The sequence below is a fragment of the Sarcophilus harrisii genome, chromosome 5 (genome assembly GCF_902635505.1).
Source record: "Sarcophilus harrisii chromosome 5, mSarHar1.11, whole genome shotgun sequence".
NCBI classification, from domain to species: domain Eukaryota; kingdom Metazoa; phylum Chordata; class Mammalia; order Dasyuromorphia; family Dasyuridae; genus Sarcophilus; species Sarcophilus harrisii.
The window spans coordinates 223,681,617-223,696,811 of record NC_045430.1 but is presented as its reverse complement, the minus strand read 5'-3'; the positions used below and the strand labels follow the sequence as shown (position 1 = coordinate 223,696,811).

At 33.7% G+C, this 15,195-nt stretch overlaps 1 protein-coding gene across 3 annotated transcripts in view; it reads left to right on the top strand.

The window, feature by feature from the left end:
- Nucleotides 1–15,195, top strand: part of ZEB1 (zinc finger E-box binding homeobox 1) — a 191,828-nt gene that overhangs the window by 66,463 nt on the left and 110,170 nt on the right. Inside the window, exon 1 of one of the 3 annotated variants that reach the window (XM_023505052.2) lies at nt 3,481–3,612. The exons of the other annotated variants lie outside the window; for them this stretch is intronic. The gene's annotated coding sequence lies outside the window, so the exon portion shown is untranslated. Of the gene's footprint in view, nt 1–3,480; nt 3,613–15,195 lie in introns of those variants that run through there. 3 annotated transcript variants of the gene reach the window in all.

The following is a 15,195-nucleotide window of genomic DNA, read 5'->3' as shown; positions in this document are numbered from 1 at the left end:
GAGTTTATCTCTTGGCTTAGTAGCAGGAATCTTTGTAAGAAGATATGAAAGGATATCTTCTAAGGAAGATATGGGTGATGAGTAGGATTAGATCAAGGGAATGTTTTTCCAAGATTACCCTATTAGGCAGTAAGATTTCTTTTTGTTGACTTTCTGTAGATTTCTAGTAAACATTCTTGATCATTTTACTATTATATTATGAATATAAGCAAAATGATATAACATATTGGTAACTGAATTGACATAATTGAAAATAACTTCACATACTCTCTCTTGAATCATGTAACTTTATTATTGTTAAAGATACTATTAAATTATGAGTTATAAAGTCTAGTCTGACTGTTGTTTATTAATTTTATGACCATAGAAAAATCACTTAAGTCAGTTTCCTTCTATGTAAAATAAAAATACTTCACCCACTTACATAGAACTCACAGAAGGTTATGAATGACAAATGAAATAATAGATGTGAAAGCACTCACTATCCATGCAGAATGTAAGGGGATGGTAATGTTAGCTATTATAGAAAAAAGCATAAAACATAAATGCAGAAAAATGAGCTTAATAATAGCCATCTAAATGATAGAAGTTATTGTAAATGTCAATAAGATTAAAATGCTTCAAATGTTAGGGGGAAAAAAATCACAACATTGGTATACATGATCAATCAGTACTTTTCTGAAGCCCTGGACATGTTATGGACATATCTACAAATTAGTGACAAAAGAAATATATATGTGGAAGTTTATTAGTGATTTGGGAGGGAGAAAGAGAGGAGCAAATGTCAGAAGAGGAACCACAACAAGAAGTACATTTTTAGACACCCTACTATCAGTTTGCTAGTTTTGTGTAACTAAAGGGAAAGAAATGAAGTGTTAGTACTATTAATAAAATATTTTTACAGAGCTGATATAGGAGAACACTTAAAAATTCTGGATCTAAGACTAATATATGAAACTTATTTAATCTCTCTTTCTAGTAAATTTTGGTGTAAAAGGCCAACTGTTTATGAAGAAGAGATTCCATGAAATCTGCTCTCAATTCTTTGTTCAGTTCTGCTGAAAGAATCTTGTTGATCCTACTCCCCAGAGCAGATCCTCATTCCCTACTCCATTTGTTCAGTAAACCTATATTCTCTTCTAGAGATTCCATTTGCCTATAATGTGGAATACAATCTAACACATTTCATTTAGCAGACAACCTTTTACTTTGTCCAGACCTTCCCTTCAAAATATTCTAAAGATCAAGAATTATTTGCACAGAAAGGAATCATCAGGAAATTGATGAAATGTGCTTTGAACTTCTGTCATCTTAAGTTAATGTTTTAAATGTTTAAGACTTTCTATTCTGATCAGAAGTGTTAACCAAAGGAAATATTTGAACTTGGACATCTAATAAAAAATGGAACACTTAAAAAATTTAAGAATATTTGGTGAAATATAATTTTCATATAGCTTGGTCATATAATCAAGGTGTAATATATTTTAAAATTAGCTTTGACAATTGGACTATAAATGGAAATATAATTTACACATTAGCTAGTTGCTTTCTCATTTCTATTGGCTGTTCACTAAAGGATAGCCTACTAAATCAAGAGAATGCCCTTCTTCAGTTTGCTAACAAGAAGTAGCTTTATTAAATTTTATTTATTTTACTTTGATGTTTGTTAAGAAGCACAATAATGTTGTTTTCCCTGATGAATGTGATCCTACACTAAAACATTACAACCGCTTCACATATGTAGGTTGGCCTGGCTAAAAATTTATTACCTAGTGGCTAGACTCCTCCATTTACCTAGACAACATCTTTGGCAGCCAAGTTTTTCCAACTAAGAAAGACCCAGCAGAACTTGTGTTTTGGGCATAGGTATTCTGAATCTCTGGAACTCAAATTGACTGCCAACCAAGAGGAGGTGTTAAAGTAGACCTTAAGGGAAGAATTAAATATTTTATGGTAATGTATTATTTTTAGTCCTCAGAGTGACTTTTTGTCTTCAGTTAAAATGTTAACTTTTATTATAATTGTTAAAAGCAAGTTTATATTTGGCTCTGAAATCATCCTTCAAATGTGATTGAATCAAAGAAGAAATGCTAAAAGTTATCCAGTTTAATGATTTTGTTTTGTAACACTTATGTTTATCATCAACCCATTTCCTCTTTTGACATGAAAAGGAATTTATTCAGTTAATTTGGCATTTACGAAGAGCTTCAAATGTGCCAGGTACTATGCTGGGTAATACATAGGAAACCAACAAAGATTTATAGCGTCTAGTGTATTTAAGACAATCAACATGACAGGCTTGTTCTTCCTTTCCCCTTCCCCTCCCTGTATCTGGGAGGACCTGTTATGGTATGGTGGATAGAATGCGGGGCCAAGTCAAGGAGGCCCGAAATTAAATCTTACTTCAGTGAGATCATATTTGTAAGAAACTTTGCAAACTTCAAAGCACTATAGGAATATTAGCTATTACTATTATTTTATTGATAATTTGGTTTAAGTTATTATTTGAATAATTTATTGGTGTAAGACAACCCTACATAGAGGTTTTGTGTGTATTGCTAAAGTAGATTTACTTTTTATAATTAACTAGCTTGCCATGTTATCAAAATGAAGTTTAAAAATTAGTTTGATATTCAATACGGGGTTAATATGTCTTTCTACTTTTTGCCTAATTGAAAAATATTATGTTTGGTAATATTCTATAGGCACAATTTGCGATTTCTTGTGCTTTTATTCCAAAGCTTTATTTTCTTCTATTTTGAAAAGTCATAGTTTTCTTCTCTTTTTATCTCAGATGTTTTCAGGTTCATATTTGGAGCTGTGTGGGTATTAGGTCATATAAGGTGGCTGTTGGCATTTTTATAAAATACTTACTTGTTTCATCAAATATCTCTGAATAGGATTCCAGTAATGTACAATACCCAACCCCTAACAGTGACTACTTGTCCGAAAGTAAGAAGACATGGAAACTTAGATCCCCTTGGCAGTGACTTGGTTTGCAGATGACTGTTCCTTAGTCTTCTGCTCCCAGCACAGCTTGCTGTGTTTGAGTTTTTTTGTCCTTTGTCAGGCTAGAGCTTGGATCATTCCTTTGAAAGAGAGGAGTGGAAAAGAGTTCCATGGGGCTTCTCCCATGTTTTCCCTGTCTCTACCGCTTTTGAATGAATTTGCCTTGGACATGTGAAGGTTGAGTTTAATTCCAGGTGTGACCATTTGTCAGGTCAGACATCAATTGTTCCTTCCCATTTCTCAGCCCCTCATCTATTCTTTTAGTGATATACTAGACTTGCACTCATTTGAAGGATGTAGGCTTAATGGGGGTAGGAGAAAAGGTAGCTCTCTAGGAAATATTACTGGTTATTAGAGCCAACCTCTTCAGAGACTAAATTTTACAGGCCAGAATCATCATCTTGGAATCAGATAAGTCATGGCCTCAATGTAATCTCTTATTATTCTCTCCTTCCTCAGGACAATTCTAAACTACCACCACAAGAAGATTAAAAAGATGTCCCTCCTGCACCAAGAAAGATCTGAAGATCTTTTTCAGTGTTGTTGGAGGTGTGGGGTGTAAGAGCTTGATCTGTTGGTGCCCATCCACCTTGTTCTCTAAAGGTAAGCCATGTACATTATATGCACACTCCAGACCCATGCTCTGGCATGTGACTGTTGGTGGAATGTGCCATGACTAGCTTCTGACTGTTACATTAAACCCCCTCACCAGAGGGTGATAAACACCTGTCACTGTGAACAGCAGGTCACAACCAGCATCCTTCTGCAGTCCCTTTTCACTGTGCAGAAATAACACTCCTTACTGATACTTTGACACAATCTTTATTCTAGAAATTGGGGGGGGAGGTTTCCTTTAAAATAATATATTTTTAAAAAGACTTTCTTGTAAAAACTTCACTTTCTCTTGCAACTGGTTCAAAATTTAAATTGATAGTTGGTTATGGTGTTTCTCTTATGAAGGTTCCTTCATAGATCCATGACAGTTGAGTTTTGATTTATCAAAATGTTCTTTGAAAGGTCAGCCATTAAAGCCATTTAATTAACTTTAACTTAAATTCACTAAATCATTATGGGCATTTCTAAAAATATTTTCTTCTTAAATTTTGCCCTGGAAAGGATAATAATATAGAAAGATAGAAAGATTTTTCAAATGGCTCAGAAAGATTCAGAATCAGCCCTTCAGGTTGTTTGTAGCCTCTGAACCTTCCAAGAGCGTCTCAAGGCTCATCTTCCTAAATTATGGTAAAGTGATTTCTGAGGTGGGATCTGAACTTACATATAGTTATTCAAATGGAGTCTCCTTTTCTTGCTACTAAACAGTAAGTGAAGGGGGTAATAACAAGGGCTGTTTTCTCAAGTAGATAACAAGTCTACTGAAGACGCCAATTCAGCAGGAACATAATGGTGAAGACTGTTCAGGTGCAGTGGCAGTGTTGGCGATGATACCAACAGAAATCCTCTTGCTACGTTCTGCTGGCCACTCTCAAAATGATCAGTCCTCAGTGAAGTAGTAACTCACAGCCTCTTCTCTCCATATCAGAACACAGCTGCAGGTTGAACTTGAGGATTTTTTAAAAGACTAGAAATGTGTCAGTAGGAATCACTTAAGAACTGCTTTGGCTGCCAGGAAGCAGGACTACACAATATACAATCACCACTTTTAGTCAGATTTTCTGCTGTTTTACCCGTATATCCCTTAGGACATGACAATCCTAAAGAGGAGGGCATCATCTTTGTTCAGTTTTGAGTCTCACTTCCTTTATTGGCTCAGAGTTCTGAAAAAGAAGGCAATTCCAGAAGTTTGAACTCTACGTGGCTTTTGTTATTTTCTGCAAATTCTTTTCTTGATGACACTGCACCATTGATGGAAATGACTCAGTTTTCCTTTCAGATTACTCTCTTTGCATCCTCTGTCCTGCGCCAGGCTTTGAAGAGGAGTCTCTTTTGGATTAACTGATTAATAGTATTTCTCTACTCCAGGGGTCTTCATTTTCATTCTTAATACTTCTTTCATCATGGCACATGCTTCTCTGTGCATCACCACTTTCCTCTGATCCAGTAGTTGATCTTCAACAATTGCTGTAGCCAAAAAATTTATTACCTTGAAGCCAACCTGTTCAGGGAAAAGCTTCTCTCTACTAATATTGTTTGGTAGTAGTGTTAACAAAAATATACTCCTTATAGGAAAAAATTTCCCAATGCAATGAAATTCTTGATGTCAGAAGAATAAAATCTAGTTTGCTTATTGGACTACAGCACCTTTTGAGGGAGAAAAATTGAAATAGACATTAAGTGAACATGGAAGCTGACAGTTTGGTGATAGATATTTGAGCAGCTTAGGTATAATTTTAAAGAAGAATGTTAACTTTTCTAGTTAACTGGAAAAAAATGCTTTGGAATAAAACCAAGACCTACTAGAGTTTATAATTTTTGTTACTAAATTAACCAAAGTGAACTAGTATATTTGAACTTATCTTAGCTTTATATCTCATCTATTCATCTGATTTCTCATGAGATGTTTTCAATTAATTCTTCAGTTTCATTGATCACTAGTTTTATCTGAGTTTTTAGAACATTTCTTCCTTTTTCCAAAATATCTGTCAATTGATGTTCTGATTTTAAAAAGGAAGTCTTACAGTATTTATTTGTATAAACAGAAATTCTATGTGTATTTAAAATAAGAATAAGTAAAATCTTGCCACCCCCCCCCACATCCTCAGGAATGTTTTGCTTTACTGTTAATATTGCTCTTGGTAATTTGTATAGAATCATTTGGTATTTTAATTTACATCTCTTAACAGAGATCCTAACCTTTATCAATTTTGATTTTTGATGATGACTGAATATATTTACTGAAAAATAGACTCAATGGAAATATTTATTTTTATGTATAATAATGTTTATTTTCTTCTCTGTAAATTTTTTAAAGGAAACTTACCAAAGATTAAAAATTCTTCATTTGCCTCAACAACCCAATAGGTTGCTCCATATTTTTTTAATCTTCATAGTCAGACGTTTAAATCAAGTAAAATCTCTTAAAGCTAGCCTTACTAGAAAGTCTGTTTTCTTGATATAATAGAAATCATTTTACTATCTTGATTAAATTAGGTACACATAATTGTAAATGGAAATTAATTGCTCTGGGAACCATTTTTTACATATACAAAGTTAACATTGAGACTGAATAAGAGAGGCAAGTGACTCCATCGTTACAGTATCCCTTCAGTAGAAACATAGATCCCCACAAGTAACAATGCAATTAGAATCATGGTGTTCTTGAAAGAATGCGTGAATGAAGCATGTATTGTTTACATAAGGATGCATAAGTTATTTTCAGTCTACCCCTCTCTTTAGGACCTTTAGAGATATGGGGGAGCCTTAAGCTCAGCCCCAGCAACGCCAAGCAGTGATGTGGGAATCATCAGACAGGCTGCCAAGAAGTATATGCAACAGAAGAACAAAGCCTCCTCTCTTTTGTGCAACTTTAAGAATGTTTAGTAAAGCTGCTAGTACCCTGTGCTGTTGCAAAGGCAGGAGTTCCCTTGTTCCTTGCTTTCCCTGGTTCTGTGAGGCTTTAAGAGGAACAGAAGGGGATGAGCTAGCCTCTCTTCCTTCTCCCATTTCCCACCTTTCTCCTTAAGTCCCTGTGTATCCCATCAGAATAGAGCTTTCATCTTCAAGTCTTGCTTTTTGTTTTAAACCTGGGTAATTTATTCCCTTAATCTGAAGAGTTTGTGAAATACTTGTAAGAGTTGACTCATTCAAGATTAAAGTTCATAAAATATACATTAATTCTTCTATAACTTGGTATATGAAAAATATTCAATATGAATATTTGATTTGATGGTCTTATAAGTGATTATAGATACCAAGCAGCATTTGAGTCAGGTATTTGGTTCTTTCTTAAAAAATTAAAAAGGCAATGATATAATTCTCTGATGGTAAAGTTCTGTTATGCCACAATAAGAGTAACTTTTCATTCCTTTATATCTTTGTAGGTAAGTATAATCATATCCATTGTGAATACTCACAAATCTTATCTCAATGTCTTCTATCACAGCTTAGTCAAGAAGTACTTCTTAAAACAAGATCATTATGCTCTTATGCCAGCCTGACCCCTCATTTCCATGAGTAACTCTTTTTGAGCTACTTTCAACCACTCTTATTTTTATCTTTTTCTTAACAAAGTTTTACTACATTTGGGGAGTATGGATTATTTACACTTACCTTCTAGAAAAGAAATAACAATTATAATACTTGTTTTCTGAAGGCCATAATTAAATATGTGCGTGTTTCACACACACACCTGTAAAGGAATATTTGCCTTTTCTAATAAAAATCAGTCATAGTTATTCATCACTGATAGACATGCCAGCTACAGAGTATGCATTTTTTATAGTTTAAAGCATTTAAGGTTATGATGTGTTCCAAAGCTATTCACACACAAGAAGATGTGTTTGTGTGTGAGATGGAGATTAGAATTACTGCATTTCCTTCAGAAAACAAAAAATTGCAAGTAAACTACCCTGTATTACTGAATGGGAACAGAAAACAGAAAATTCCAGGGCCTGATTTTCTCCATGACAAACCATGAGACTAAAGGTAATACTACAAAAGATTACCTCTAAACTTTTTAAAACTTTTAAAGATTATTTTAAACGTATTTAAAACTTAGATACAAAATAGAAAAAGAAAAAAAAAAACATTGCCACGTACACAGCAGAACATGAGAGAGAATTTAAAAATATGAAATGTATTCCTTTTCAAGAAAGTCTATATAATAAATACTATATATTTCGTTCAGAGCTATCCACCTTTTTCCTGCTTCCTTGTAGGTTTTCTCTTGTTCTCTGATATACACTTTTTGCTTTATTCTTTTTTTCTCCTTTCCCCTCCTCCTTCTCTCCCAAGAAGGCTACAATTTAGTATGAATATATTTATTAAGTATATGAAATTTTTCTTTAGGTAACTATATCCTTGCAAACTGTGAATATCTACTATCTGTTTTCATGTCTAAAATAACTCCCTAGGGTTTGTTAATTTTGGAGAAAATCTGGGGTAAAATATTTGTTAAAAATGAGTAATGAGGTTACATAGTAAAAAAAAAAAAAATCTGTCTTTTCTTGGTTAATGGCTTCAACAAGGACAAATAGTGAACAAGCTGGTATATCCTATTTTATACTCTTCTCTAATCTCAGGTCTCGTTAGATTTTTAGATAGAAACATTTCTGTCCTGAAAAAAAGAACCCATATTTGTAGAATGAAATTTAAAGCATGTCAAAATTGAACTATATTTGTGCATATTTGTTAAAAGTTTAAATAAACAGTTAATGAAGTTACCTGATTGTTCTTCTCTCCTATGGATGTTTGCCAAGTTTCTTTAACTATTACCCTGTACCTTCTCTTAGCAAAGAAATAAAAATTACCTCCAACTATAAGAAGGCCTTTTATTCTATTAAACTTTCCCTCTTCTATTCTCTCTACTTTTGTGTATTTTAGCACCAGCTTTTTCTGAAAACAAAAAACCAAAACTTCAAGAAAATAAGAAATATATTATTTGAAAATACTTCATGAATTTTGAATGAATGCTTTAACAAATGTTATTTTCTTCATCATTACAGTCTCTTAAAGCGTCTGATCACCTAGTTTAAAAAATATTGTACTAAGCAGTATTGTTTTCCAGTTAACTGATAGTTATTAGGGAATTCTTTATCCTTTAAAAATATACCTTGATACTACCAGTTTATTTAGGAATTGAAGACTATTAATAGAAATCATTACATTTTTATCTTGAAATAAAAGTATACTCTAACAAAGATGTATTTAATACTTAAAATTGCTTAATCACATTTGTTGTGAATTGAAGTCAACACTTTTTTTGGAGAGGTCTCCATTTCTATTATTTAAGTTTGATAGAATTAAAGATGAAGTGCAAACAGCAGAAAGTTAGGTCGAAGAAAACAGCAATTCGTCAAAACCTATTTTTTGTCTTGGTTCTCGTTATCCTTTTAATTCTATTTAACAAAAAACCCATTGTAATAAAGAACTTGCATTTTTTCTCTTGGAGTTATTTTTCCTCTGAGAATTACCACGCACATAAGGTTTAGGGTCATGAATTTGTATTGCTCCTTTTCAGTGAGTTTATATTTGTATTACTTCTTTTTCAGATCTTTTCAGTGAGATACAGTTTTACTTTTTGCTCAAAAGTAAGATCCTTAAATGGTAAACTTTGATCAGTTCTTGTACTTCTTAAAGTTATGACTTAAAAGAAAAAAGTACATCATTTTTTTCCCTTCAGAATCCTTGTTCTAAATTACCTTTAAAACAGAACTTTATTTTCCTTTGAGAAACTTTGGAAAACATTTTCTTTTTGAAGTGAAGCAAATAGTGAATATGTTTGACTTTGAAATTTGAAAAATTGAGATATAGGTGTGTGTGTGTGTGTGTGTGTGTGTGTGTGTGTGTGTGTGAGATGTACATACAGAATTAGAAGTCACACTCGAACCATATGGTCCAACACCTTCATTGTTCAGATGTGGAAACAGGCCTGGGCAGATCAAGTGCCTTGGCCAAAATCACTCCGGTTAGAAGCATCAGAGATACCTAAGCCAGTGTGTGACAAGAAATCAGTGGCAAAACCTTGTTCGGCATGGGCTAAGAGCTGCAGACAAAGGAAATGGGGTTTGAATTCCTAGTATTTGAATACTCGGTTTATAATCACTAACAAGTAATTCAACCTCTCTGAATCATGGTTTTCTTGTCTGTAAAATGGAAAATAATTTTACTAATACAACCTGTAACATAAGTTCTGTAGAAGAAAATACTGTGTTCACCAAAAAGTAGTGTGTGAATGTGAGTCAGAATAATATTTATTTGTTTTTTATTTCAAAATATCATACCTTAAGTTCAGATAGTTAAAAATCTAACGTCTTCATTCAGAGAGCAAGTAGAAATAGATGTTACGATGACTTGTGCTTTAGAATAAGATTATTGCTACCTTGAAACATAGAACTTAGAGCTGTTCAGAATCTTAAAAGCGTCATGAACAATCCAGTTAAGTGAACGTTGATTAAAAACTTACATATAAAGAAACACACTTAGGTACAAAGGATGCAAAAATGAACCTCTCGTTACTGACTTCCAGAGAGTTCACTGACTATGTAACCTATCTCTTCCTCAGGCAGGAGAGGGATATGGCCACCCAGAGCTGAAAGCTAAGTGTAAAAAGGGGCATGATTCCTGATTGGCAGGAAGACTTTGAATTTGATGCTGCATATCTGTTTAAGAGCTTACTTAGTGGGTTCCAAAGCTTCTTTAGAGAGAAATGTGGATAGAAGACACTCCAAAGGGAAGAGAAGAAAGAGTAAGAGAGAAGTTGAGAAGGAGGGAGGGAGGGACCAAAAAACAGCAGTAAGTCTGACTCTCTCAGTGACTTTAGAATGCAGAATTGCAGAAGTGCATGAAAAATCTGGACCCGTTATATTTTTACTTTGGTTGAAATTAAAGAGAATACTAGAATGGACCTCCTTTGGGTAAGATTGTTTTTTTTCCTCCTGCCTTGGTGGTGATTTCTTTATCTCTCTCCCAGATGAAGAAATGATTTAGTCTTGTATTTTGTTTGCTATATTCTAATCTGTATTATTGCAAAAATTATGGAGTGCCATTTCCTTCTCCTACTCATTTTATAGATGAGGTATCTTCAAGGTGAGATAATTATAAGGTATCCATGTCAAAAAAAATTGCCAATAGGTGGTTCATGAATTGGGGCTGACATTTAGAAGAAACATGGTCTAAGTAGATCTGGGAGTCATCTCTATAAAAATGATAACTGAAACCCATGAATGCTGGTGAACTTACCAAGTGAGGAAGTGCCTGGAGAGAAGAGAGTCCCATGCCAACCCTTGGGATGTAGACAGTTAGATGATGCAGATGCTGAATGCCTAAGAAGGAGCAGGAAGACAACCAGAAGAACCAAGAGAGACCAGTGACACAGAAGCCCAAAAAGCAGCGTATTAGGGAAGAAAGGGTGATCAGAAATGTTTAATTGTTCCATGAGATAAAGAAATGAAATTCTTTATAAAAAGAGGAGAGAGAAGTGGAGAGAGAGAAAGAAAAGGAGAGGGAGGAAGGAAGAGAGACAGAGAGAGAGAGAAAGGAGGGAGGGGGGACAGGGAGAGACCCAGAGAGGGAGGTGAGGGATGGAATCCAAATTGGAGGGATTTACATAACAATTTGTACACTTCATCTCATTCCACAGGTAATAGGGAGTTACTTAATCTTAAGCAAGGGAATGAAATGATCAGGACATAAGAAAGAAAATTCTGTGAACTGTTAATAATTGGAGAAAAAAATACTAAAGGGAGAAATACCATTTCAAAGACATTGAAATAGTCTAGTTGATAATTTTGGCCTAGTGATGGACTGAACGAAAGTGATAGTTGTGTGAATTGACAGGAAAAGGGTAATGTGACAGATATTGGGACAAGGTAAAAATTTAATAACATTGATGATATTATAACTGACATTTGATTATTATTTTAGGGCATCTATGACTTAAGATATGGCAACCAAATTGATATGAGGTGCAAAGTAAAAGAAAGTGTCAAAGATGAATAAAATTTGGGGCCTAGAGAGAGAGAACATTTATTAAGCATCTTGTGCTAAGCACTGGGAAATAAAAAAAAAAATCTAAGACAGTGCTTGCCCTTGAGGAGATTATATTCTAATGCAAGAAGACAACACATATAGGAATACTTGGGGAATACATATGATGTGGCATGGTCTGGAAATGGCAAGAAAGTTAAATGAGGTCTACATTTAGAAGAAAACCTATTTGTCAGATACTAAGCTAACTTCTGGGCAAAGTACTAGTTTCTGAGGCAGGAGGGATGTAGCAAGGGAGGAGATCTGGATGAAAACTAGAGTGGAGTGACTGTGATTTGGGGATAGCTAGAAAGTCAGATGAAAGGAAGATGATGGTACCATCAACATAATGGACACTTTTAAATCATAGAGCATATTAATACCTTTTTTTCTAATTTGTTTTTTTTTGGGGGGGTGGGGATAAAGCACTTTGGTTTTTCTTCCCTTGATATTTAGATTAGGATCTTCTACTAAGATGGATGTGATTTCATTGGTGTTTCTATTCTTTCTAACAGTGTGAATCACTTTTATCTATATCCACTTATCTTCTTACTCTTGTCCATATTTTCCTATTCTGCACCCACTGGCCTAAGGACCTTCTTGTTGATCACTTGTCATTCCATGGGTAGCAGTGTAGCAGGAGACCTCTATCCACAACTTATTCTGAAGTTTAATCAATGATTTTCTATTCTGTGTTGAGTTGAGCCACCAAATACAAGATATATGGATAGTTTTTATTGTTAACTAAATACAACATTATTATAGTTAAAGAACTTTAAAAATTCTGTACCTCACGAAAGAAACATCAGATGAAAATGCCAAATTATTGTGTGCAAGTGTTTGTTAGTATTTGTTGAATAAGCTTACTAAACAAATATTGTAAGCAGAAAAAATGGAAAATGAGTAGTTGTGTGTGTATTATTGTAAAACAGTTTTGAATTCATATGGGAAGAAGTAAAAATATTGAAAAAGGATTCAATATAAGTTCATTGGGGAAATAAGTAGTTGATATAAAAACCCTAGTTACTTGATAGTGGCTTTCTTTTAATTTTGTTTTAGGACCATAAAAATCTTGTGTAAATATTTTGTTGTTCACATGTTTCCGTCATGTCTCTTTGTGATCCCCTGTGGGATTTTCTTGGCAAAAATTATGGAGTGATTTGCCATTTCCTTCTCCTACTCATTTTACAGATGAGGAAATCTTCAAGGTGACAGAGCTAAAAGTACTCCAGGCCTGGTACTTTATCTGCCTTACTACCTAGCTGCTTATAAGTCTGCCAGGACTTAAAAGTTGAATGATCATACTTCCCCATATCTCTTCATATTCTACAAAATAATTCATGAAGTATTAACTGGGAGCTTTTATGTGCAGAATTTTTCACTAAAAGTTTTTTAAGGGAGTTATTTTTAGATTTTGAATGTTTAATTCAAGACTACCTTCCTAAATGAAAAACAAAGCCAATAATGCTTGCTGTGTATCTAGGGAGCATAAAGGTAAGAGAATGTAAGGGCTGGAATTATGATATATTAAGATGTATATTCTGGATTGTGTTATGCTTACAATCACCTCACTTGCTGGTGGTTCCCTTTGCACTGATTACTTTGTCCTCTCATTTTCTCTCACGTAAAATAATAATCCTGCTTCTGAGTACATGAATCCTATCTGTTACATGTTCTAGGATTAAAACCATGAAGTAGGTGCAAAATTAATTTCACAAGGAAATTCTATGAATTCAGAGAGAAAGAAGTAACTGAAGGCTGATAATGAAAATCTGAAAATGAGAAACTAGAATTTGTGCTAGCTCTTGAAAAATAGGAAGAATTTGGTTATGCATTCCAGGAAAGGGGAGCATCCTGAGAATAATCTCAGAAGCAAGATTAATTTTGCAGATGAGAGAACATGAGAAGACTGGCTTGACTAAACTGGAAGGTACACGTTAACAAACAAATGGTGAGAAATGAAGTGGGATGAGAATGGGAAAGGATAGTCTCATGGACATGTTTAAACTTATTCCTATCATATGATTTCCTTTCTTTAATGGAAGTAGTAACATGAGGAAATGGGTGTTTTAGGAAGGTATTTTGGCATCTATATTCAGAGTGGATTAGAGGCAGAAGGGTTAAAAAATGTTTTTCCCTGGTTTGGCAAATACTTTAGTTTTTTTATAGAAAATTCGGTTTAAGACTTGTTTTCATTTTGATTTTCTCTTAATAGAAAATATGTTGGGAAGAGAGAAAGTATTAACAAATAATAGGGAGAATGGGTCAGGGAAGATTGTATAGCGGAGATGATATTTGAATTGAGCTTTCAAGGAAGAATCAAGGATTCTGAGAATTAAAGAGGAGATGTAAGGGTTCATTTCTCATCATGAGAGGTGGTCTAAATCTGGAAATGGGAGATGGGACGCTAAACTTAGACAGTTAGTAACTCGTCCTGTACATTAAGTCAAATAGGTTTGAAATATTTACCAGTAAGATTCAAAGTATTCATTTAATAAATGCTTATTTTTTCTACAATATATAAAAATAAAAACAGCTTACCATAGAAATACAAGGCCTCATAGTCATAATGGAACAATATTTTTACTTTTATATGTAATATGAATTATTTAATGAATTGTTTTATATAATATTTTATTTATAGTGTTTATTTTGTTAATGTTGCCTACGTGTCATCGGATTAATTGCCAGATTTATTATTTTCTCCCCAAATTTCTCTCCTTAATTTTTTAAGGTGTACTTTTTGTATACATTTGTACAAAAAAGAAAAAGCATAGGACTGATCATATGTTATCTCTCATTTCTATTTTCAGCTTTAACAAATTGGGAGAAATAATTTGAGAAATATGAACTCATCTGCATTGACTTCCACTAGATGAAATCTCTTCCCACTAGGGTCTTTGTAAGGTCCAGGCCTGACTCAGAGTGAAATTCTTTTCTAATTTGATATTAGAACAAAATGAGCTACTAGTCCATTCAACTATTCACAACCTGGGATTTATAGAGAATGGATATTCTACAAATGTACTTTAGCACTTAGCTTAGGTTTCCTTGTTTCAATATGGAAACATGTTCATCACTATAGGGAGAAATGCCTGGTCCAGTGACTTCTGCAATCTTAGGATCTCTACTGAAGTCTGAAGGGCCCAACTATAATATATGGACCTTTTTCTTCCCTTATGTGACCAGAAAACCTAGTCATTATGGCCAGATATTGTACCAAATATTCAATAATGAATTCAGTATGAATTGTTCAGTATCAACACAGACTTCATTATCATGTTTAAATGGTACCAATCTGCTGATTCATTTTTTTTTAATTTTTAGTTGAAAAATCTCAATGAGTATAAATAATAGAATAAACAAGCCAAAGAACAAAGTAAAAAATTAAAACCCAAACTCTTCACATTTTGTCACTTTACTGTGCCTTTCCAAGATTAACTTGGGTAACAATGAACTACCCTTCAAAGTCTTATTTCCTCATCAGAGCAGTTCTAGTCTGTTCTCTGATGATGTTCTTAGAAAGTTTTGTTGCTATTTTCT